Consider the following 22,650-nt stretch of genomic DNA (forward strand, 5'->3'; position numbering starts at 1 on the left):
TCGGCCTTAAAGCTGAAAATAAATATATAGACCATCTACTAAGCATGTGGAGGTCCAAACTAAATTAAAGAGGACAGTAATGTTTTATGGGCAGTAGGTCTTGAAAACGGAATACAGTCGATAACATAATTAGGAAGAACATAATGAGTGTAAAAATGTTTTAAATATAATGAATAAATAAAATGTCAACTGCGAGGCGGCAATGTCCCAGTGGGGGTTGTAATGCCAATGAAGAAGAAGAAGAATAAAATGTCTATAAGAGCCCTGCCGTAGACGTAAAGTTGTCGATTCGGAGATGATAGTTTGGATGATTGGCCAGGCTCAGGATGTGTAGTATTTGATATGACACAATTGATATAGGTATACAGATAATATGAAGACCTTAATTAAGAATTTCCATCGGCCAAAAATCAATAATTAGAGGAATTGCATCGATCTATACGGAAACATGTAGATTTATAAAGTTTATCCGCGTTTGCGCGATATCATATCACTTTTAGAAGAAAATTCGCACATCCTAGAAACTTGATGAACACATGAACCACCAATATAAAAGAAAAATACTCCTTTGCGTAATGAAAACTCCGATGATCCTCTGCAGTTTTTTTTTATAAACTTTTCACTCACTATACTGCCGCTAACCGCAAGTCAGCTTATCTAGATATGGTGTCCATCTACAGATGGGACTGACTTGCGATTAGCGGCAGTATAGCACTCAGCACTACACGCCTTTAATTTAAATTACATAATACGTAGTTACAATTACTATTTACATAAAATACTAAAATGCAAAAAAATAATCCAAAAAACGGAAATTTTTTTTCGAGTGAAACCGTGAACAAGAAGCTGTAGTATGACAAGTCACGGCATACAAAAACAAGGCAGGCTTAGCCAGCATGTTTATAAACATTCAGTTTGAATGTAAACATGTGTCGTCACTTCTATCTTCGTACAAGCTGAACCGAGACGATGTTCTACGATCTCAGCATGCTTACTTTGGTACTCTAACATATGGCGATAAAAAATGCGTCACTCTTGAAGTTTCATTTGTCTTACGAGCCTACCTTGTTGTCTGTATACCGTGATGACAAGTTTTGATCTACAAATGAAAATGTTATAAGGTTCTAAGCGCGGCCAATGAGGTCTTTCGTATTTTACTGACTTATTAGAAGTTTATTCGTGAGCGATAATGAAGAATGAGCTGTCGCATGACACGCTTCGGTCCGCAAACAGAAATGTTCCCTCCAACAGTGTCCCCCGTGGAATCGTGTTGTTTCGGGAGTGTCCAATGAGGTCTTCGTTCCCTTATAAAGACGTCACAGTTTTATCCGTCAGTAATCGTGAAGAATGTTTTGCCGCATTACCTGTTTTGGTCAAAAACGGAAATGCTGCATCCTATTGTTTCCCTTGGATAGGGTGACCATATGATATCCTAAATGAGGACATGTCCTCCTTTTCAATAAAAATCAGATGTCCTCCTTTTCCACTCAAATGTCCTCCTTTTTGGATATTCTGAGTGATTAGTTACATGGACTACGAAACTTTGGTTTACTAAAAAAAACTGAGATCAATTCGCAAATAAAGTAGTTCGCTAAAATATGTGAGGCAAAGAACTGTCATTTTTGATGATCTTCAAATCATGTGAAGGCATCATGTCTTATGAATGATATAGGGGAACTGTTCCGTTTTCCATCTCAATGAACATATATTAATCTCATCGCAAAACAAAGAAATACAGCACCAATCTCGTCGCTTCTTTTTGCTAACTCGCGTGCTCACTGGTGAAAAAATTCACAAAAATGAGAAACAAACCAAATTCATTCTCATTGCTTTGTTTTTGATGAGATGGAAATAGGAGCTATGGGATGAAGTGCCGAACCGTTCCCCTATATGAATTAAAGATATCTAAACCAATCTAAACATTTTTGAATTTTTTCAAACAACATTTGAGAAGTTCGTGGTATTACAGTTAACGGTGTCCTTCTTATTCGCATACCTTGATTTGTGATTCTTAGTTAAACTGGAGGAAAAATCTCCGCAGGTCTACTGAGCATCTTGTGTAATGCTTAGTCAGTTATCATTTGCTGAATGTTCAGAATTGTGTGTGAATAACATTGGAAATATTAATATTTCAGTTTTTAGCATAGCATATACTGCCTATAATCGCATATTTGTCCCATATGAATAGGAAATTCAGCAAAGATGGGACTGATATGCGATCACAAATGCACAAATCGTAAATAATATATTTCGTTTTTTGCTAAAATTCTGTGGAATATCGCTTCAAATTCCTGCTTAATAGTATTCATCAATTGTTCCACATTGATCACTGTTGGTATTAAAATTAGTTGAAGCTAATCAACTTATTATAAAGTAATAAATAAAATAAAATTGCTCAATAAAGACCAAGCTGCGAGTCGGCAATGTCCTAGTTGGAGATGCAATGTCATTTAATGCTGATGAAGAAGGTGATGTATTTTCCTCGATTTACAAACACTCTTTTCAATCGGTTTTAGTATGCCAAATTGTAAGAAACAGGGTTACTGCTCCACGACTTTTTTCTGCGATTAAATCCATATAGGGTAAAATGCCCAATAGTGGACCCCCTAGTAGCGGAATTTTGCTCTTCCTGTCATAAGGAGTAGAAATTGTCAACATATTGATTCTGCTTGATATTCAATAACAAATTCTGCCTCTCCTCTTCACAATACATACATACAACACTCAGATAAACGACATTGTTCGTTGAAATTGCCATTTTAAAATCTGACTAAATTCGTCCTATAGTAGACGTCCTATAGTAGTAGAAAATTGCTTTCCTATAGTCGACACTTCATTTGATTTTCATGTCCGTTTCGGGACGATCATCTTCCCTATACAGAACGTATGTGTGATTTTAACATTTTCTATATCTTATTTTGAAAGTTGGGAAAATTTGGTATTTTTGAGTGCTAAAATATTCAAATCAAATGCAAAATATTTGATTTGACAGTTTTTTCTCAGGTTAAAATTGTTATTTTAATAAGCATATGCGGTATTTCGAAAAATTTCGTTTCAGGTGGTTCGAAACGAAATTCCGCGGAATTTCGCGGAATTTGAGCATGACGAAATCTCATTTCTTGATTTCGTTTCGTTTCGTAAAATTGCAAAAATTTCGCTAGAAAAAACTAGCTTCTAACGAAATTTAACGGAATTCCGCGGAATTTCGAAACAAATTTAAACTTAAACCATTCTTTATATTATCAAAAATTTTGACTGCGCCACTAAACAAAACCGTTAGAAATTTTTTTAAGCTCTTTTTAGTGGAATGTATTCAACCGTCTAAGACGAGTTTTACACGGCCGCGTAAAAAAATCCCATGCAAAATGTTGCTCAATTTTGCATGATTCGCCGAGAAATCATAAAACTTTTTTTACACGGATTTTAGAATTTTGAACTGAAAACTTTTTTATACGGAACGCATCCTCCGTGTTAAAATAGAATCGGGTGTATGCTATATATGTAGACAAATAATAAGAAGGAATAAGTTTTGGCTCAACCGTCTAGACGAGTAAGTAACCTCCATTTAATTCCACCAATTATTTCGATATCTTTGCAGATACGTATTTTGACCACAACTGTGTACAACGTGTGCTTCCGAATATGATCAATTTTATATCAGTTTTATTCCAGTAAGTATAAAAAATATAGAAATTTTGGGATTTTCCATATACGGATTCAAATTTCGTTTAAAACCTTAGTTCACCTAAGAATAATGTAATTATGCTGAAGTATACTTCATATTGTCTTGTCGGTGTGGTTTTATAGTATTGAGCTAAGTCAAGTAAGTAACCTCCATTTAATTCCACCAATTATTTCGATATCTTTGCAGACACGTATTTCGACTACAACTGTGTGGTCGTCTTTAGTGTCTCGTCGAGTCAAGTACGAGACACTGAAGGGTCGTCTTCAGTGTCTCGTACTTGACTCGACGAGACACTAAAGACGACCACACAGTTGTAGTCCAAATACGTGTCTGCAAAGATATCGAAATAATTGGTGGAATTAAATGGAGGTTACTTACTTGACTTAGCTCAATACTATAAAACCACACCGACAAGACAATATGAAGTATACTTCAGCATAATTACATTATTCTTAGGTGAACTAAGGTTTTAAACGAAATTTGAATCCGTATATGGAAAATCCCAAAATTTCTATATTTTTTATACTTACTGGAATAAAACTGATATAAAATTGATCATTTTCGGAAGCACACGCTCTACGATGAATTCCTTTGAAAACAGCACAAATGCTGGCCTTATCGCCTAAGGTATATGCGGCGAGAATGCGATGATTTATCACCGACTGCCTCTTCTGTTATTTTAACTCTTCTTCTTCTTCTTCTTGTTGTTGGCATTACATCCCCACACTGGGACAGAGCCGCCTCGCAGCTTACTGTTTATTAAGCACTTCCACAGTTATTAACTGCGAGGTTTCTAAGCCAGGTTACCATTTTTGCATTCGTACACCCAAAAAACAAATCTGACAATTATTGTATAAAATCTGGGCATATCTGTATTATTTCAATACAACAATTGTATTAAAATCTTCCGAAATTGTATAGGGCCAATTATTATACAGTTTCTGTAAGGTTCTTATGCAGAACTGTATTAAAATCTGTCATCCGCTGGTTGGGTGATATCATGAGGCTAGCACGATGATACTTTTATGCCCAGGGAAGTCGAGACAATTTCCAATCCGAAAATTGCCTAGACCGGCACCGGGAATCGAACCCAGCCACCCTCAGCATGGTCTTGCTTTATAGCCGCGCGTCTTACCGCACGGTTAAGGAGGGCCCCTTATTTTAACTCTATTGGTCGCAAAACAGTTATTTGACTTCGAAAAAGTGAAATCAGAATTGCGTACATAATGTAAAACCAATTTAATAAAAATTCCGCGGAAAAAAAAGTTAAATTTCGTTTCGTTTCGAAAAATTTCGAATTAAATGAACCTTGATTTCGTATCGTTTCGAAGTCTCGAAAGTAAATCTATATTTCGTTTCGTTTCGATCCGAATCAACATAGATATTTTAAATTTCGTTTCGTTTCGTTTCGTTAGGAAAAAGTGTGTTATCGCATACCCTTATATTTTAACAGTAAGAGTACTCAGAACAAAACTTTTAAAATAATCGAAATAACTTTTATATTTCATTTATCTGGCAACACTGACAAAATAAAATAAAACTGGCAGCTAGTAACGATCTGTCAAAACAGAAAATAAGAACCGCTAAAAATGTTCCTGTTTCAATAGTTTGTGCTCGAGGACAAGTCAGTTTTTATTTGCTGTTTAGATTTTTCAGTGAATTTTAATGGTTACCTATCCTTTTTCAGAAGTCAGGATAAAGGTGCCAGTCTGCTGACCGTATACCGTCCGAAAACTCGTAAACATATGTCTGGAGGAAGTTTTTTCTGAGATGGATTGGCATTGCTATGGAAGTTTTAATAGCAGAAGCACGCAGGTCAAAACACCGGAGAAGCTGCCTCTGCTTGGTCGAAACAGATACGCCGATTGGCGATCTAGGTGCTAGCGTCGACGGCGAAACTCCCTTAAAGTTCTCTAGAAAGTTCTAATCTGTCCGCTCGTTGGGTCGAATTAAGTGCCTTGGACGTCCTTCATATGATGAGTCGATACCGAAGGTATTAAAATTTCGATTATTTATGGACAGCAAGCTTTAGTACTATCTTTCCTATACAGAAGCAACATCGCTGAACTGTGCGGCAATGGTGCCTTCTGGAGTCGGGAGAATGCCTTGCAAAGCGAAGGCACACCAGTGTTATATTGCTGCGAGATTCGGAAACGCTGCTCCAGATCATCAACACAGCGGTCCGATATGGAAACGATGCCTGTCGGCTTATTCAGATTCATTGAACCGATCGAATCCATAAATAAAAATGGAGAATAAATTAGAAACAAAATAATGAATCATAAATCTGTTTATTTTTATTTTTGACAAATTTGAATTTAAAATGCACATGTGGAATTAAGAGTGAAAACAACTTGTTATTTTGAAAGTATAATTAGTTGATTCTATTGTAAAATGCCATGTTGATTTGAGAGGAAAATGTTATTTTGAAAAGTTAGCTCTTGTAAAAGTTTTTGCCGAGGTGACATGTTTTCAATTGTAAATTTAACAGTTCTATACTTTCTACTGAAAATCACTAACTAATTTTCTTAATTTTACCAACGTTTTCTTAGTTTTACCAACGATTTTTTTTTGTGTGTATTATGGACCCCCCAAAATATAGAATCATAGATAGAATAATAGAACTGTAAGGTAGGTTTTCCCGTTGGAATTTCATAGCAAAATGTTTACATTGTGCTGTAATAATGCAAATGTAACTGGAGGGTCCACTATTGGTTGGGAGTCCACTATTGGGCATTTTACCCTATGTACTGTGAAGTGGAGGTATAGGAACAGTTCCACTACAGTAATTTTAACCAAAATGAAAGACGGCAATTTATTAATGGTATGTTATACATAGGAAGTTTAGAATTCGGTATCTTGTTTTCTATGTCCTCCTTTTCCAACCAAATGTCCTCCTTTTTTGCTTCGATTTGGGTAAGTTGTCCTCCTTTCGAAAATTTTCAAATGATCACGTAAGAATCTGGGGATAACTAATGGGGTCTTTTGCATTTTACAGACTCTTCAGACGTTTATTCGTAAGAAATTAAGAAGACTGAGCTGTCGCATGACATGTTTTTGGATAAAAATGAAAATGTCCTTTTCTACTTCTTCCCCGGGAAAATCTGGGAACATCCTAGAGACGCTCACAAGCACCTCAATGTCGCAAAGGAATCGTACTTTTTCGGAGGTGTTTCGTCTTAATTCAATGACGAAACAAAAACAAAAGTGCGAATACAATTAACGCACTTTCTTTTGTTGATCAAAGCGATTGGAGAAGCCTCCGAATAGGTATGGATGGTTTGACAATATTGTTGTTAGGTTCATTTTCAGCCGTCGGTTTCACTAAAATTAGCAACATGGCAGTTACTTATAACAACAGGAGTGCCCCGTTTTTACGAATGGAACACAAAATTGTGTAAATCATTGTTAACGTGCAATTAGAATCCACGTGCAATAAGAAACAAGATGTTTTGATTTTCTCCATTTGTTTAGTAGCACTTGTTTCGTCGAAAACGAAGGTGGTACCACTTCACATCGTCTCTATTCCTGGATTTAAACTGATGGCGGCATTTCTAGTAGCTCGCTTGCGGAGAACGATAGAGGAAACCACACCTTGAAGATTCAGAAGACGTACTTTTGGAGCGATTTATCAACAGAATGTTCTTGGATAACGTCAGATGCCAGTCGATATCAGCAGTTTGTCGCCTTCGGGGTTATCGAAATACTGAGCCTTATAAAGATCAACGAATGGCTGTGGATGTCAACGAAGATCAACGTGGCTGACAAAGCCACCAAGTGGGGAAATGGTCCCACCTGTAACGCTAAAAGTCGATGGTTTCAGGGACCGGAATTTCTCTACAGTCGTCGTGGTGAAGATTGGCAGATGGTTCCGGATGAAAGCGATTTGGAGTTGCGGGAGGTGTACGTCTGCAGTCATTTGATCAGTCAACCAGTGGTGGAGGAAGCAAGATTTTCACGGTTCGAGAGGATGTTACGGGCTGTGGTATACGTTCGCCACTTCGTAGATCGGGAAGCAGTGGCTCGGCCAATGCATCCATGTTAACCAGTGCGGAAATCCAGAAGGCAGAACGGACGCTATGGTTGACTACGCAGTCTGAAGCGTTTCCAGAGGAAGACGCTATCCTTAATCAGAATTCGGAGCGGAGTAGTGAATCAAAGCAAATAGTAGCGTCCAGCTGCCTGGTGAAGCAGTTGCCTTTTGCGGACGAAAGCGGAGTGTTACGGGTAGGTAGTAGAGCTGGGGAAGCTGAGATGATTAATTTACGATGCAAAGGTCCCCATAATTATGCTTAGAAATCATTCTGATCACGGAGCTGCTCTTGGATTTTTACCATCGGAAGTACGGTACGTTCACCTACGTGGGCATAGTTCTGTTTGGACCGTAACCGTTAGAAATCGGTCAAAGCGCGGTGAAACGGTGGGTCTGCCTCTTCACCTGTCTTACGGTCAGGGCTGTACGTACACCTTGAGGTGGTTGCCAATTTGTCTACCGATGCGTGTAAGAAGGCGATCAGACGGTTCATTGCTCGAAGGTAATTTGCTCAGATAATGGGACAAATTTTGGAGGAGCAAGTCGGGAGCTGCGAGATAAAATCAACAGAATCCACTGTGAACTGGGCAGTACCTTTACAAATGCTCGAACTCAGTGCCAGTTCAATCCTTCTGCAGCCCCCATATGGGAGGTTGTTGGGAAAGAACGTTTCGTGCCATGAAGTCTGCACTAGGGTGCGTACTAGAAGTGAGGAAACTGGACTATGAGTCGTTCGCAACAGTATTAGCGGAGGCAGAAAACATGATCAACTCCATGCCGTTAACATTCATTCCTTTGGACCGGAGAAGTTTCCAACGGATGTGGCGACGACGTTGAGAAGCAGTTGGAACATGATCAAGCATACGCTAGACAACTTCTGGCGTCGTTGGGTGGTGGAATATCTACCTACAATCATTCGGCGAACAAAATGGTCTCGAGATGTAAAGCCGATCAAAGTAGGAGATCTCGTGCTTGTTGTGGACGAAAATGTGAGGGACTGATGGATACGTGGACGAGGTATCCAAGTGTTTCCCTGAAAGGATGGCGTAACACGCCGTGCAGACATAAGGTAGCACTATGAAGAGACCTGCTACAAGGTTGGCTATGCTGGACGTATTGTTGAGGTCTGGTGACGCTAAAGAGGAAGTTAAGCAACAAGGGGGGGGGGGGTATGTTCGCCGCAACAATCTCTATAGTGAACACCCTTTAATTTAATCATCGCTGGCATCACTGAAGATATTGAATCGCCTGACAACGTCAAGGTGTCAAACGAGATGACGTGTGATTGATGAGATGAATTAGAGCAAAATAGAGACGGTGATAAATACGGGTTGAATTGAATTACATTTTGGAATTTTGGATTATTTTATTAGTTTGAAAGCTAAGGTGAACAAAATTATATTATAAAAACTAGTTGAAACATATAAGCTATTTGCAGGATGAACATACATGTTTGTAAAAGATAAGTTCTGTTGTGGGCTGTAGTATAATACGGAGACTTTATTGTGAGGAAACAACACTGGATATCTCTTTAAAATAAAATAACTGCATTTTAGCTTTAAGCTGGTCACAATTTCAGTTGAGTGATTTTGCTGGAAGAACTCTGAATAAAACTACCCCAACACCACAAATAAATATAAATGTGCGAACCTCGAAAGAAAAGCCTATGATTAAAAGAAGGAAAAATTCTACAATTAAATATTATCGGGTGCAACACAAATAAACATAAATGTGCAAAAGAATGGTAAATAATTCTTGACGTTTTGCCTCGTTTTTATGATTTCAACCTCTTATCTCATCTCTCCTTTTAACCCTTCGATCTTTCGACCTTTGACCTTTCGGCTTTTGTCCCACAACTATTAGTTCCTTCTTTTGTTCTTTCGACGTTTCGTCCTTTCAACCTTTTTTCCTTTGACCTTTTGGCTCAGATTTTTTGGTTCGACATTTTGTCCCTTCGACCTTTTGACTCTTCGATCGTTTGACTCTTCGACCTTTTGTCCTTTCGATCTTTTGACTCAATTTTTTGTTTCCACCTTTTGTCCCTTCAACCTTATGTCCTTTCGACCGTTTGACCTTCAACCTTTTGTCATACAGCCATTAGTTCTATCTTTTATTCTTTCGATGTTTCGTCTTTTCGATCTTTTGTCCTTAGACCTATTGGCTCAGATTTTTTGTTTCGACTTTTTGTCACTTCGACTTTTTGACCCTTCGGCCTTTCGTCCTGTAGACCTTTTGACCTTCGACTTTTTGTCCTTCGACCTTTTGACTCAGATTTTTTGTTCTACCTTTTGACCTTCTTGTTCAGAACTTTCAGTACGTTCAGAACTCCTCGAAATACTCCTTAATCCAACTAACACTACGAATGGTTCAGACCGGAAGTATAACAACAGCCGAACGTTTTATCAAATATGTTATGTAACTCACTCTGTATGCCACTCCTTCTGAGAAGATTTCCATGAGAATGCTTATGTTAATCAGATTCCTTAATTTTCGTAGCGAATTTACGCATCCGTGGAAAACGTAATAGCAATCATCGCGAGCATCGGATTGATTGATGATGACCAACTCGTCAAAAGTGATTGGTACTTCTTGCTTTTCATTCTTCGGAACACCATACAGCACGTAAGCCCAGATAAGTATCTTCAAGCATTTGCGAAACAACATTTATCCATTTCCAGCTAACCATCCAACAAAACACGTTCGCCGTTGTCATTTCTGACTCCATGTCAGTCGCACTGAATCGTTTCGCCGTCATTATTTCCAACAACTACCTACACCTCGTATGAGAAGATGGAATTTGAGTAACACGAATTGGTTCACAAAGGCGCGCGTCAGGCCGTAATCTTTCGCAAAACCTCGCTCCAGTACCTGGCCATAATCGAATGGAAATGCTTTCACTCCTCATGAAATATTCATCTGCGGCGGTATGAAGGTACGTTGCCACGCCATGCCAAACACGAGTTTAGTGTGCGTGTCTCAGCAGTTAAGTAGGCACCATCTCGTGGTGGTTCGCGTTGAACATTGCATCAGACCGTACCTACGCTCCGGAGTCCTGACTATTTAAGGATTGTAATTGGGGTTTTTGTTCGTTTTGAGCGTTTCTCCGGATAGTTTTGCTCCGAAGAGGACGAGTTCCGAAGCGGTTGATGTCAAATCGATTAAACATTTTTGAGGGGTGTAAAAGGTGGTCGTTAAAGTCTAGAAATGGTACCATTTACCAATTATTTTTTTCGTCGTCTGTACCACGGCATACCGATTCTGTATAACGTACTTTACGCTTTTGCAAGGATATTTTGTATGGCAATTAGCTGTACTTCCAAAATTATTGTTTAAGAGCTTCCGATGTCAACTAGTGTATCGATTCCACCGCTCCTGCCTTTGCCGACCAGGCCAGCTTAGGCTCCACTATTAATTATTCTACTATTTATCAATCACATCCAGCATCATTGCAACCAGCGAGAATCATCCATATAGAATGACATAACATATTATTCAGCAATCTAGTAGAATCAAAGCCATCAGCCATTCCGCATTAATCGGTATCGCCAATCGGATCCGGGCGGTAGTGGCATCAGTCAGCGAAGTACCAATCAAACTAATGTACGACACGCGCCCATCGTTCACCTTGCACAGATGGAATCGTACTGTGGATGACGGTTGGCAATTCTGCAATAGATAATGAACTAATGGTATACCAATATAGAGCTTGGTCGATAATGAATATCATCAGAAAGCATTAGATATTCCATTGAAGTAGGTATTAGCAGTTGAGTGTTTCTGCTTGCCGCTATACGGAACTTTCGTTCAGCGATTCGCGATGATTTGGGAAAGCTATTTCCTCAGTGCCATAAGATTCTTCGAAGATCTTATCTGTGTTAGTCTAGACTTAATTCATCAAAGAAATTGCGGAGCATTTCCTGTTCCGGCTTTCACCAACAAACAACTTCCGCACTAAAGATAAATGATTCGAAGCCGTATCTTTAATCTTTTAAACTTTTTCACAAGTAAAATGCGCGGCTTTAAAAAACTACTCTGAATTTGCTAGATAAAGATTAATTAAAAACCGTGATTCGCTCAGCAGATGTTCTGTGAATTGAACTGTGTACCATTTTGCCGAGTGACATTCCGTGGTAAAACACTCTGTGAATAAACTGATCATGACCGATGTTCAAGCTATGGCATATTTTTCCCCAGAACAGTATAAATCAAAGAGGAAACATACATTCCTATTCTAGTAGTATTCCGGCTTATTCCAATAATCTTCTATGCTGGTGTCAGACAGGTGAGTGGGAAGCTTGTTGGGATCGGAATGCAATTTGTGCGACTACAACTGACATCCATTTGAGTTGTTGATAGCTTTTCATACTCATCCGGGAGGTGTACATGTTCATGGTTTGAAAAAGCTGTTCTATTTTTCAACCTAATTGAATCGGTTGCACAGTTGTCTATTCAGACCTGTTTTTTCGTTGGATGAAGCATACTGAATCAACAACTTTCGAGTATTGTTTAATTGGTTTTCTATCTACCGACCGTGGAAAGTGTATCATACATTGTTCCAGATGAAATAGACAACCACCGTTTAATTGGATTATAGTGTTCGATGCGGAGCAAAATAATGAACAATTCAGTTTTATTGAAGGATTCTATTAGCGGACAGCAACGGCAATAGATTGACAATCACATTGTTATACAAAATATATAGAACATACTTATTTTCATAGGTGTTTACTATTTGGAGCTCTAACCCTGTTGGTTTGCTGATGGTTTTATAAGTATCATGTTTGACTTCGTTACATATACAATATCGTTAAGTGTTGTTGAACAACCATGGGTTCACAAGGCTTCTTTGCTAGGATCTAATCAATTTTGCAAGTTTTGTCGATTATTATTATTTTTTAAAATCTTTATTAAAGAGGCTTTAGGATTATTATTCAGTCGAGTTTCCAGTAAACACTGCCAAAGGCAAAATGCCATGATATTAATCAAATCGACATTTTGCAAATCATAAATGGAAAATCCACTCAAACGTCATTTCATCTGAGACCTCGAAATTCAATTTTTTGAGTGTATAAGAATATAGAATCACTAAAAATTAATTCTTGATATGCATTCCGAAGGTCCTCGGTGTTTGTTATGAGCTTGAGCTTGAGCTTGAGCTTGATTGACTGCTCGTAGTTGCTACTCCATTATGACCAGATCAGCTGTTCTTGCACAGGGGAACCAACAGATGTTTGCTTGGAACTAGCTCACATCTTCAATGTACAAGTACTGGTGATCTCATTTGTTAGGTCATACTGGCGCCTGCCACGTCAGAATGCAAGTCAATGTAGGGAAGGGGGAGGAAATGATGATGCAATCGCTCTCCCACTGCAAGCCAAATATACCTCTGCACTTGCCACGAGTTCATGCGGAATTTGTTGGAATTTTTAGGTTAGGTTCGAGAGGCAGAGGTCCGTCTTGGTTAACGAGCTGGCAATGTGATAGATAGGAGAAAGCAACTGATGGAATTTCTAATTGGATGTTTGGAAACGCGCTTTATAGTTCATTTCCAATTCTAGCAGATTACTGTTAGAATATTCAAGTTGAAGGTATAGGAATTGAGATGGAAACGGTATGGAAGTCCATTTCCAGTTCTAGCGATTGCTAGAACATGAGAAATATAGAGAAAGATACAAAGTAGGAGAATGGAACGGACCTGGGATTGAACCCACGACCTCCTGCGTATGAGGCAGAAGCAGTAGCCATATGACTACCAAGGTCCTCGGTGTTTGTTATGAGTGATAAAAAGTGAGGTATACTCTTTTGAACATAGTATTGAATAACTCGTTCGAAACAAGTTGTATCTAATGATGTGCGTGGGTCTGAAAATCGTCAACAGAGCGGGGTTCTACTAAGCTTTACAAGAAGTTGAAATTCCTTTGAACTCCCCGATAAATTATTCTAACTTTGCTATTGTAAAATTGCCAATTTTTTTAATTTTAACGGATTTAGTTTCCAAATTTACAGGAATTTTTTTTCCTTATTTTTTTCCATATTTTATTTGGCAGGCACTCTGTGTTTCTTAACCGCCACTGTGCCGTGATCTACTGTGGTACTCTGCTGTACAGAATCCACACAGAATCTATTTTTAGACATTCATTATTGTTATCATTGCCCGGTCCATCTCATCGTGAGTCCATTGTGTCCTTTTGTCCATATCGTGTATCCAATTGCTCGTTGCATTGTTCTTTTTCCATTTATCCGGGTAACGTTGGAGGAATGCCTCCGAGAAGAACAATTTTATCAGTCGTCATCGGGCAGCCGTGTCGGTGAGACACGTACCCCAATATAAGGCTAACGTGTAGCCAACTACGGGACCCCTTTTTTTAACTATCAGGGAAATTCTTCTGAATGTCTACAGGAATGGGGCTCTCATGCATACTCTTTTTTCTTAAACACATGCTTTCTGTTTTGGCCCACGGTGTGTGTCATTGTTCTGCTAACTTGGCTCGTATCTATCATTCAAGCACACAAGCCCAATTCTTGGTGTTAGGTAGGACGCTAAACAGACCTGACACGACGGCCCTCCGGGCCCAACAAGCTGCCTTTAAAAACAACCATTTCGAACGACATAGAGAATAATGCGACTCGATATAATCGGCAACGATCTTGTCGACGAATAAAGGATCACGATTGGAAGCTTGGAACATGGAACTGCAAGTCGCTAGGCTTCGCAGGTTGTGACAGGATATTCTACGATGAATTACATCCCCGCAGCTTTGATGTCATAGCGCTGCTGGAAATCTGCTGGACAGGACAGAAAGTGTGGAAAAGCGGGCATCGAGCGGCTAGCTTCAACCAAAGCTATGGCACCACAAACGAGCTGAGAACCGGCTTCATAGTGCTGGGAAAGATGAGCCAACGCGTGGTTGGGTGGCAGCCAATCAACGCAAGGTGTGCAAGCTGAGGATAAAAGGCCGTTTTCAACTATAGCATAATCAACATGCACTGCCCACACGAAGGGAGACCCGACGACGAGAAAGAAGCGTTCTATGCACAGCTGGAGCAGACATACGATGGATGCCCACTGCGGGACGTCAAAATCGTCATAGGTGACATGAACGCACAGGTAGGAAGGGAGGAAATGTATAGACCGGTCATCGGACCAGATAGTCTGCACACCGTATCGAATGACAACGGCCAACGATGCATAAACTTCGCAGCCTCCCGCGGAATGGTAGTCCGAAGCACCTTCTATCCCCGCAAAAATATCCACAAGGCCACATGGAAATCACCATATCAAGTAACGGAAAACCAAATCGACCACGTTCTTTTCGACGGAAAATTCTTCTCCGACATCACGAACGTCCGCACTTATCGCAGTGCGAATATTGAATCCGACCAATAACTCGTTTCGGTATGCATGCGCTCAAAACTCTCGACGGTGTGCAACACGGGTCGAAGCCGAACACCTCGGCTTAAAATTGGGCGGCTACAAACCTTCTTACAAACGAGCGTGAGGTGATCCAAAGGTGGCGGCAGCAATATGAAGAGCACCTGAATGGCGATGTGGCAGACAACGGTGGCGGTATGGTAATGAACCTAGGAGCACGCGCGCAGGACATGCGACTTCCGGCTTCGAATCTCCAGGAAATCCAGGAGGAGATCGGCCGGCTGAAAAACAACAAAGCTTTTGGAATTGACCAACTACCAGGAGAGCTGTTTAACCACGGTGGTGAAGCACTGGCTAGAGCGCTGCACTGGGTCATTACCAAGGTTTGGGAGGATGAGGTTCTGCCGCAGGAGTGGATGGAAGGTGTCATGTGTCCCATCTACAAAACGGGCGATATGTTGGATTATAGCAACTACCGCACAATCACATTGCTGAACGCCGCCTACAAGGTACTCTCCCAAATTTTATGCCGCTGACTAACGCCAATTGCAAGAGAGTTTGTGGCGTGGGGAGTTCGGGTGACATTTTCAAGGACCACAAAATTTACGTTGTCAGTAAATTCTTCTTTTCGGGAGCCAATCTGGATTCGAAACGAATTTAAAGCTTGTTGCTTTTTTTACTACTACAGGCCGGACTCGATTATCCGGAGGCTCGATTAACCGGAGGCTCGATTATCCGGGGCTCGATTATCCGGAGAAAAGGGCTCGATTATCCGGAGTAATATTTTTACCCATCTTACAAAAATAGAAATATGTATTATCTGTGTGTAATCGTAACGTATCCAATATATGCAAGACACCTAGTAATGATAGTGCCTTTCTCGCTTTCCTAAGGGACTGTTCACAAATTACGTAGCACTTTAGGGGGAGGGAGGAAGTCAGACCAAGCGTAACGGTACGTACAAAAAAAAATAAACCTGCCATAAAAAAGGGTTGCGAGAGGGAGAGTGGTGTATCAAAATTATCAAATTCAGCGTTACGAATTTTGTGAAAGAACCCTAAGGGGACGGAAATCAAGAACATTCATAAAAATGGCTAATTTATGAATTTCAGTTCAAAGCACCGATATTCGTATGTACATTCTGAGTACAGCTTTGACATTGTGACTCATGCTACCAAATGGTCTTCCGGAATATCCGGAATGGGTTCGTTCACAAATTACGTAACGCTAAATTTGACGATTTTGAACCTCCATCCTCCCCCTCGTAACGCTTTTTGTATGGAAGGTTTAATTGGTTTGTATGAATCGTAACGCACGGTCTGACCGGCTGCCTCTCCTTCCAGCGTTTCGTAATTTGTGAACAGCCTCAATATTTATATGAAAAAATGATTATTTCGGTAACGGTGGTCCATGTATAGATTCAAACACTGGAACTGGTGTACGCATAGTAACAACAAAAAATTGAAAATGCCCTTTTTTTTGGATCTTCCCTTAATTATGAAATGAATATTTTCATTTTCTAAAGAGTCGCTCGGTGGCCAAGGTGATCCATGCACAATGTCATGCTCAGAATGTCGGACAATAACCCGGTGAAAATGGTTCCTGATAGGGAACCGCAGGGGACAAGAAGGTGCGTAGAGAGCAAGGTGGTTCGATTTGAAGTCCCTCCGCAAATACTGACCGAGCTGAATGTAGACGAATGTTATGTACTGCAGAGGCCTTAGTTTGAATAAATCAAATGAAATAAATTCCTTTGTTAGAATCTCAAATGGTGCTATGCAATGAAATTCATTATTTTTTGTTTTATTTCACGGATGTTCCGGAATTTTCGGAAGGCCACAACATGTATAAGCCACAATATTAAGTGCATACTCATAATACAAGAAAAAATGCGTCAAAAAAATCTTGGTGCGATAAAATTAGATTTTTAATTTTTTGGGATCCTCCAGATTTCCCGGAAGACCACACGGTGGTTAAAGTTGTGCGCCGTCGACGCCGACGGCAGTTTATGGCAATCCCGTTGAAACTCCAGAGGATTTCTCGTGAAAAGGCTATTTGTCTTAAAAATTCTTTAATTTTTTTCGATTAAAAATCGACTAAGTAAGAACTTTTAATGAAAATTCTGAAGAATATCCTTCGAAATCTTGAAAACACTACCGTTGAAATTCTGAGTAAATTTCCTTAAAAATTAGGAGGATCTTTTTGTAAAATTTAAAAGAAAAAAGACAGGATCACCAACTTGGACCAGAACTCGCACAGATTGAATACTTAACACTTAGCATTAGACATCGGTCAGGACATTCACGCAGCACCTAGTGAACAAGTGGAGCGTTTTCCGCTTCATGAAATGTTTTCTCCTTACTAGGGCGGGAATCAAACTCACACTCCGTGACTTGCAAATACGCTTAGACGACTGACGCCACTAACAATGCAAATTCCAGAAATTTTCGGGGAAAATTATAATGAATTTCCTTTGGGAATCTCGAAGAATTACCTGCGTTAATTTCCAAGGATTTCCTGTTGAAATCCACAGAATTTCACGTTGAAATCAAATGCTTTGACAGGGAACGAACGGACCGTTGTTTGGCCGAATATGTCATTAATCCGAAACTCGACTGGCATAAAATCATTTGGCCGAAATAGACTTATGGCCGATAATGTCGCTCGGTCGAACAGGTCATTTGACTGAAAAGTCGTCTAATCGAATAGGTCGTTTGTTAGAAAAGGGCCATTTGGCCGAAATGAACATATGGTGTTGTTTGCCCGAGCCGCCAAAAAAAAAAAAATCGTTTGACCGAAAATGCTGCTTGGCCGGACGAGGTAACATAAGGCCGAAAACGGTTTGCGACGTACGGGTGAAGATCATACGACCGAACTGATAATTTGGCTGAAAAATACGTTTGCTCCGATAGCTCAATTGTTCGATAATTGCTTTTAAATTGTTTTTAGCCGTATAATCCAATCAGCTTAATAACATTTTCGGCCAAATTGCCCTTCCTGCTAAACTACCGTTTCGATCAAATGAAATTTTCTATGACAAGGCCTATTTGACCAAACGACATGTTAGGGCATACGTACCGCCAAACCATTTTCCACATAATAACCGTATCGGACAAATGGAATACGGCTAGATAGCTTTCGGCTTAACGTATTATTCGGCCATGTGGTATTCGGTCAAATGCCTTTCAAGCAAATGACCCTTCGTCTTTTAAAAAAATTCCCGTAGAATTTCCGTAGGACTACTAATAAACAACATAAGGAATTTCACGTAGAAATCCAAAGAAATCTCGTAAAAAATCCAGTTGAAATTCCGTTGGAAACAGTTTTTGTGAAACTTGTTGTGAATTTCTGTTAAATTCGAAGCATGCATGCCATGCAGTGGCATAGGCAAACTCCTAAACGATTTCTCGTGAAAATTTCAAAGAAATTCCCGTGAAAACTTTAGAGCAATTCCTGTTGAAAATTCGAAAAACTAGTAAGAATCTTCTTGGATTCTGGATTCTCCCGTTAATGTCTTAAAATATACTGAAAAAAAACTTTACGTTACGAACGTAATAAAAAAATCGCCAAGCCATCGCCGACCAAAAGTATGACAAACGTTGCCGCCGACGATTTTCGGATCGGCGCTGACCTCTAACGGTACTCAGAGTCCATGAACGAACCAACGGGATATTTTTTTAGATGATATATAACCAAAATAAAGATTATTTGAGCAAAAGTTAAAATTTCAGCAACAACAAAAAAATGGCTCGATTATCCGGAGTAAATTTTTTTTTCAACACTCCGGATAATCGAGTCCGGCCTGTATCATTAATCAATCTTAATATCTGCAGCACGTTCTCGGAAATGATGTTCAGATGCGACGTATGCAGTTCCACGGTGCCCTTTCTTGATGTTGTTGGTTATAACAATTAACGACGCACGATGGGCCACGCCGGGAAATTATGAGAAAAAAATTTTTCGCCTTGATGATGATATTTTAGGAACAAAGTGTTATTATTTAAGCTTTATTTTGAAGTTTGTTGCAATAGGGTGGTCCCACTATATTTTGAGATAAAATTTTTAACTTCTATACAGTGAACTCTCTTCAACTCGATATTTTCCCTTACTCGATTAAATTTAAAGTCCCTTGAATCTAACATACTGCGTTCCCTCCGTAAGTCGATATGTCCTAACTCAACATTTTCACCTCGCTAACTCGATGTTGTCAGAAACAGTTACTTGCACGATATAGTTAGAAGTTAGAATTGCAAAGTGATAAGCGAGAAGTGAGAAATTAGAAGTAAGAAATGAGAAGTGAGAAATAATAAGTTAAAAGTGAGAAATGATAAATGAGAAGTTAGAAGTGAAAAGTCAGAAGTGAGAAGTGAGAAATTCGAAGTGAGAAGTAAGAAGTGCGCAGTTAGAAGTGAGAAGTGAGTAGTAGTGAGAAATAAGTGGAAAACTTGGAATGCGAAGTAAGTAGTTAGATTCATTTCATTTATTTAGTCTACATCTAAACAGATAACACTGAATCAACAATTTGACGCCACAATACACGGTTCGAGGCCGCATCTCTGCATCCTCGAATACGCCCACGCTCGCCAAGTCGATTTGCACCTGGTCTGCTCATCTCGCTCGCTGCGCTCCACGTCGTCTCGGATCGGAAGCGAACACCATCTTTGCAGGGTTGCTGTCCGGCATTCTTGCAACATGCCCTGCCCATCGTACCCTTCCAGCTTCTGGATACTGGGTTCGCCGTAGAGCTGGGCGAGCTCATGGTTCATTCTTCACCGCCACACACCGTCTTCTTGCACACCTTTGGCGGTGGTCCTAAGCATCCATCTCTCGAATACTCCGAGTGCTTGCAAGTCCTCATCGAGCATTGCCCACGTTTAATGTCCGTAGAGGACAACTGGTCTTATTAGCGTTTTGTACATGACACATTTGGTGCGGTTGCGAATCTTTTTCGACCGCAGTATCTTCTGGAGCCCGTAGTAGGCCCGACTTCCACAGATGATGCGCCTTCATATTTCACGACTAACGTTGTTGTCAGCCGTTAGCAAGGATCCGAGTTAGACGAATTCCTCGACCACCTCGAAGGTATCCCCGTCTATCGTAACACTGCTTCCCAGGTGGGCCCTGTCGCGCTCGGTTCCGCCCACAAGCATGTACTTTGTCTTTGGCGCATTCACCACCAGTCCAACTTTTATTGCTTCACGTTTCAGGCGGGTGTACAGTTATGCCACCTTTGCAAATGTTCGGCCGACAATGTCCATGTCATCCGCGAAACAAATAAATTGACTGGATCTGTTGAAAATCGTACCTAGGCTGTTACACCCGGCTCTTCCGCATGACACCTTCTAGCGCAATGTTGAACAACAGGCACAAAAGTCCATCACCTTGTCTTAGTCCCCGGCGCGATTCGAACGAATTGGAGTGTTCGCCCGAAATCTTCACACAGTTTTGCACACCATCCACCGTTGCTTTGATCAGTCTGGTAAGTTTCCCAGGGAAGCTGTTCTCGTCCATAATTTTCCATAGCTCTACGCGGTCTATACTGTCGTATGCAGCCTTGAAATCAACGAACAGATGGTGCGTTGGGACCTGGTATTCACGGCATTTTTGAAGGATTTGCCGTACAGTAAAGATCTGGTCCGTTGTGGAGCGGCCGTCAACGAAGCCGGCTTGATAACTTCTCACGAACTCATTCACTAATGGTGATAGACGACGGAAGATGATCTGGGATATCACTAGTTAGTAGTAGTTAGAAGTGAAAAGTAATAAGTGAAAAACGAAAAGTCACTTATGTTGGAGTTAAAAGTTAGAAGTTAGAAATAAAAAGTGATGAGAAATGAGAAGTCAGAAGTTAGAAATGGAAAGTTAGAAGATAGTGAAAAAGAAGTGAAAAATGAAAAGTGAGAAATAAGAAACTAGAAGTGAGATATAAGAAGTAATAACTGTGAAGTGAGAAATAAAAAGTGAATGAGGAATAAATAGAGAGAAATGAGAAGTGAAAAATTCTAAGTGTGAAGTGGAAAGTGAGAAGTGAGAAGTGCGAAGTAAGAATAGAGAAGTGAGAAATGAGAAGTGAGAAGAAAGAAGTTAAAAGGGAGAAATCCGAAGTGTGATAGTAGTAAGTAGTGAGAATTTAGAAGTTAAAAATGAAAAGTGATTAGCACGAAATGAGGAGTCAGAAGTGACATATAAGAAGTTATAAGTGAGTATGGGAATAAGAAGTATGGGAATTGAGCAGTGTGAAGTAAGTAGTGAGTAGTGTGAATTAAGAAATGAGAAGTGAGAAGTGATAAGTGAAAAATAAGAAGTGAGAAATAATTAGAAACAAGTAAGAGGTGAAAAGTAAGAAGTGAGTAATTCGAAGTGTGAAGTGAAAAGTGGGAAGTGAGAAATGAGCAGTGACAAGAATAAAGTAAAAATGAGAAGTGAGAAATTAAAGGTGAGAAGTAAGAAGTTAAAGGTCAGAAGTTCGAAATGCGCAGTAGTAGTGAGAATTAAAAAGATAGAAGTAATAAGTGAGAAATGAGAGGTCATAACTGAGAAGTGAGATATAGGAAGTTATAAGTGAGAAGGGAGAAGTGAAAAGTGAAAAATGAGAAGTGAGAAATGTGGAGTGAGAAGTGAGTTGTGAGAAGGGAGTAGGAAGAAGTGAGGAATGAGGAGCGAGAAACGTTTCATTTTTTCTCCATCCTTTGTATACCTTTCTTCTTTATTCTGTCATATCTCTCAACTTACTTATCACTACTCAACATCTAACTTTCCAATCATCATCTCTCATTTCTCACTTCTTGTATCTGTTTATGTCAATCTCACATCCTAATTCTCACTTCGCAACTATCACTTCTCACTTTTCACCACTGACTTATCATTTCTCACATTCCACTTTTCACATGTTACTGCACACATCTTACTACTCAATATTCACTTCCGTTTTTCAGTACTTGCTTCTCACTTCTTTGTGCTTATTTCGATCATCTCATTTTTCCCTTCTCAATTCTTGATATTCACAAACAAATTCTACCTCTTTAACTCGATGGTCCCTTCAATATCGAGTAAGGGAGAGATCTTTGTATTTCTAATTTTAGCATTGTACGATAATCTAGAAAGTTGTTCCTCATTTAAATTTCAAATAACAATGTTAGGGTAACCCTGAAGAATTTTTTTTTCCCTGTTGGGTATCTTAATCACTGCGACCATTTGTTAGATCTATTGTGATATATGCCCCATTTGATCTAGCTTTGTCAAGTTGACGCATCATTACTATTTAGAGCAATTGCATTTCCTTGACTACCAGCGTTATCCCAATGCGGTATTATGGTTCTGATGAATCGTACTACCATATTGGGACTTGTTCTCCAAACTTCTGAGGGTTCTATAAGCCCCCTATTGAAGAACTGTAATCTCTTTCTAAAAATTGCCGGACAATGGCATAACAGATGTTCCGAGTCTTCTACATGTGTGCCGCAGAAACGACATACATCATCTTGAAGTTTTCCTAACAGATTCAAGTGATATCGGCTCGGGCAATGGCCTGTTATAAGACCTGTATATGTGTTAAGATCT

At 39.7% G+C, this 22,650-nt stretch overlaps 1 protein-coding gene and 1 long non-coding RNA gene across 10 annotated transcripts in view; one reads left to right on the top strand and one right to left on the bottom strand.

The window, feature by feature from the left end:
- Positions 1–22,650, bottom strand: part of LOC134225369 (cGMP-specific 3',5'-cyclic phosphodiesterase) — a 278,804-nt gene that overhangs the window by 50,966 nt on the left and 205,188 nt on the right. The gene's annotated exons all lie outside the window — the stretch shown is intronic.
- On the top strand, positions 5,253–6,008 carry LOC134208393 (uncharacterized). The gene is made up of 3 exons (XR_009978641.1): positions 5,253–5,309; positions 5,373–5,678; positions 5,737–6,008. It is a non-coding gene; the product is annotated as an uncharacterized LOC134208393 (long non-coding RNA).

Source organism: Armigeres subalbatus, chromosome 1, assembly GCF_024139115.2.
Source record: "Armigeres subalbatus isolate Guangzhou_Male chromosome 1, GZ_Asu_2, whole genome shotgun sequence".
NCBI classification, from domain to species: domain Eukaryota; kingdom Metazoa; phylum Arthropoda; class Insecta; order Diptera; family Culicidae; genus Armigeres; species Armigeres subalbatus.